Here is a 3,787-nt window from a genome sequence, read left to right as displayed (position 1 = left end):
TCATCATCTTCAAATATTAAGCTTCACAGAGGTGGATCTTAACTTATTTGCAGAAACATCTAGAAGAGTAAAAAAAAAGTTACTAACTTCATACTATCTAAACCTCAGAGCAGTTTTGGGGCCATTACTTCCTCCTGATATATAAAATTTTCAGAGATATGTATTTAAAATTAACTACTGAATTGGTTTAGAGTTAATTAAAAAAGAAACACATCGGCACTAAGTACTTGCTCATTCTAAGGTGACTGAGGTTTTAAATGTTTAACTTGTAAATATTGTGATTCAGACAAACATAACTTTATGAACAAGGAAGTTCAGGAGATTAAAACCCAGGAACACCAAGGTACAGTTGGGTCACGTAGTAGATTGTGCAACCTCGCGGGCAGATATTCATTGTTTGGGACAAGATATTATAGTTAAGAATACACAGGTTCGAGTTGTGGAAGCTGGCTTCCACAGATTTCCCTCCATTTTATTTTCACCCTTCACTCTTTTAAAATGCTATGTGTCTCTTTGGACAGGTTACCCCTAATATCAACAAGTTCTTTGGTTCCACATTCAACTAGATGTTAAACAGAGGTGTCTCTGTTATCTGAGTGAAACAGAATCTTTAATTAAGTACAACTTTAATTCACTTTGTGCCAGTTATCCATTTAATACCTCTCAGCTCCAAATTCACCCTTAGTTGCCTGCTCTGGGAAAATGGAGAGCTTTTTAACAAAAGTTCCCTTGCCAACTGGCACGATACCAAGCTTTGTCAATAGAGGGAGCCAGAGAGACATTGCAGAAGAAAGGAGTCTTTCCCGCTGGTCCTGGCTCCTGCACTTGCACATGACCTCTCCAGCCCCCATTTTCTGTGGCACCCAGGGCTCCTCAGTGCCCAGTTCTGACAGTGTCATGGCCAGCAGAACCCAGTAGCCAGCAGCTTCCCCTTAGTATCCCCTGGAGCAGTTTTGTAATGGAATACTTCCAGTGAGGGACTTCCCTTATGGCTCAGCTGATAAAGAATCTGCTTGCAATGTGGGAGACCTGGCTTCGAACCCTGGGTTGGGAAGATCCCCTGGAGAAGGGAAAGACTACCCACTGTGGTATTCTGGCCTGGAAAATTCCATGGACTGTATAGTCCATGGGGTTGCAAAAAGTCGGACACGGCTGAGCGATTTGCACTTTCAGTAATACATTACTCTGTGAAGTACTTTCCCTGGCACCCCAAAGGGCAGGTTTCTGGCAAGCTTCTAAGTATGGCACCATAATAACTTTCTTGTCATCTGGTGAGCCATGGCAGAACCCTCTGGATCTCAGCCCCGAAGGTGGGCTGGGTGAGGTGGAGGCTTGCCCTTGGGGCCTCTCCATCAGCCCTTAGGGCCAGTGCTGCTCCTTATTATCTGCTATACATATATTCCTTAGGATTCTGTTTCTTCCTTAGAAACCAAATCCCCCTTATTCCAAATCTATCTTGTAGTTGATAACTCTTTAGAGTAAACTATTGATGTTCAAATGATTGTGTCGTTTCTTTCTCCTGCTGAGGCTCTAGGTAATATATATCCTAGGATGAAAATTTACATGTATTTATGGAGGGAGAGGAGGAGATGGCTGGGGGGCGGAGAGAGAGGAAAGAGAGATTTTACCCTGGGACAGAAATGGTTAGATTTGTTGTTCATGTATTAATGTTGGGTGGCTAGTTTGGGTATACCCTCTCTTTTATCTGGTATTAGTAGGTATCAGTCTGCTAGTGTTGCCATTACAAAACACCACAGACTACGGCCTTAAACAACAGAAACTTATCCCAGTTCTGGGGTCTGGAAATCCAAGGAAAGGGTGTGAGCAGGTCAGCAGGTCAGCAGGTTTGGCTTCTCCTGAGACCTCTCTCCTGTGTTTGCAGAGGGCCACCTTCTCACTGGGGCTTCCCTGGTGGCTCAGCTGGTAAAGCGTCTGCCTACAATTCAGGAGACCTGGGTTCAATCCCTGGGTTGGGAAGGTCCCCTGGAGAAGGGAAAGGCTACCCACTCCAGTATTCTGGCCTGGAGAATTCCATGGAAAATATAATCCATGGGGTCACAAAGAGTCGGACATAAACTTCTCACTGAGTGAGAAGGCCTTTGCCCTGTGTGTGCACATTCCTGCTGTCCCTTTGTGTGTGCAGATTTCCCCTTGTTATAAGAACAGCAGTCATATTGGATTAGAGTCCACCCTACTGGCCTCATATTAACTTAATCACTTTTTACAGATCGTCTCTCCAAATACAGTCACATTCTGAGGTCTTGGGGAGTTTGGGGGAGGATACAACTCAGCCCATGAGACGTTTATTTTCTAACTTTGGCATTAAAGAGTGTGTAGAAGTAACTCTGAGATGGTCACCAGACTTAGTTTTAGAAGACCTGATTTGAGGCCCAGGTTCTTCTACTGACCAGATGGACAAGTTATTTAACTTCTTGAATCTCAGTTTTCTCATCAATTAAAGGGGTTGAAAAAGGCATAACGGAAATCCAATGAGCTTGTGAAAATGCAAGTGCTTTGGAACCCACAAAAGACTTTATAAAAAGTGAGGTATTCCTTGGTTGGTATATGGACTCACACATTTAAAAAACTCTCCTATTCCATTTCATACTTTACACTTATTAAAAGGCAGTTGCCAAGCTATTAAACTGGTGTCAAGTATAAATGATTTGTTTAGCCAAAAAGTCTCTTTGGCTTATTAGACACAAGAAAAATTTCTCTAGCCCCACCACAGTCTCTGCACAAGCCAGGTAACCTTAATTAAACCACAACTTTGAATTATTATCTCTCTTGTGTTCTCATTCTCTGCAGAAGTTTCAATAATAAGTAATGTATTTAGGGCCTCGTGAACTTACTTGACTTACCCCTAGTTTTTGGAAAAGATAGACATTACATGGCCTTTAGAATGCTAGCCAGCAAATTTGGGGGAGATTATAATATTCCCTAATGGAGGGATAGGAAAGAAACTATACCTAGTTCTCGTATTACCCAATATCACATCATTTCTCCCCACACCCCTTTCCCTTGCAATCATCTACACAGCAGGAAACCAAGGTACCAGGCACCTCATCTTGTCCAGGGCCTGAATGGAAAGAAACTCTCAGGTATTGAGAAGGTTTATGTACAATACACATTTGCATACATTTCATGTAATCTGCAAAACATCCCTAGAAGGTAAATATTATCATTATTAACTCCATCTTACAGATAAGGAAACTGAGGCCTGCAAAAGGAAAGTAACTTGTCCAGAGTCAAGAGGCTAATAAATAGTAGATCGGAGATCAGAACTCAGACCTACCTGAACCCTGTCACCTGCCTGACTCTGTCTTATCCCCTACTTTGTTACCCAAAAGACATTCATCATGGCCTCGATTTAATAGTGCTGTTAGAAATTTAATTGTCACGGGGACTTCCCTGGTGACCGGGGGTTAAGAATCCGCCTGCCAAAGCAGGAGACAGGGGTTCGATCCCTGGTCTGAAACTAAGATCCCATGTGCCACGGGGCAACTAAGCCCATGAGCCGTATCCACCGAGCCTGCACGGCAGAGCCTGTGCTCCACAGCAAGTGAAGCCACCGCAGGGAGAAGCCCCAGCACCACAACTAGAGTGGAGGCCCCTCTCTCTGCAACTAGAGAAAGCCCATGCACTATTCAATGAAGTCCCAATGCAGCCAAAAAAAATTTTTCATAAAAATTAGTAGCTATTGGATGGAAAGCACTTTGCAGTTGAATCTAATAGAGCTTCAATTAATAAAATTCTCCAGTGATTAGTTACTTAAGAGTTTTCAGCT

The sequence above is a fragment of the Moschus berezovskii genome, chromosome 12, assembly GCF_049115385.1.
Source record: "Moschus berezovskii isolate FMDL1 chromosome 12, NW_MosBer_1.0, whole genome shotgun sequence".
Lineage (NCBI taxonomy): Eukaryota > Metazoa > Chordata > Mammalia > Artiodactyla > Moschidae > Moschus > Moschus berezovskii.
Note: the sequence above shows the minus strand (reverse complement) of the source record.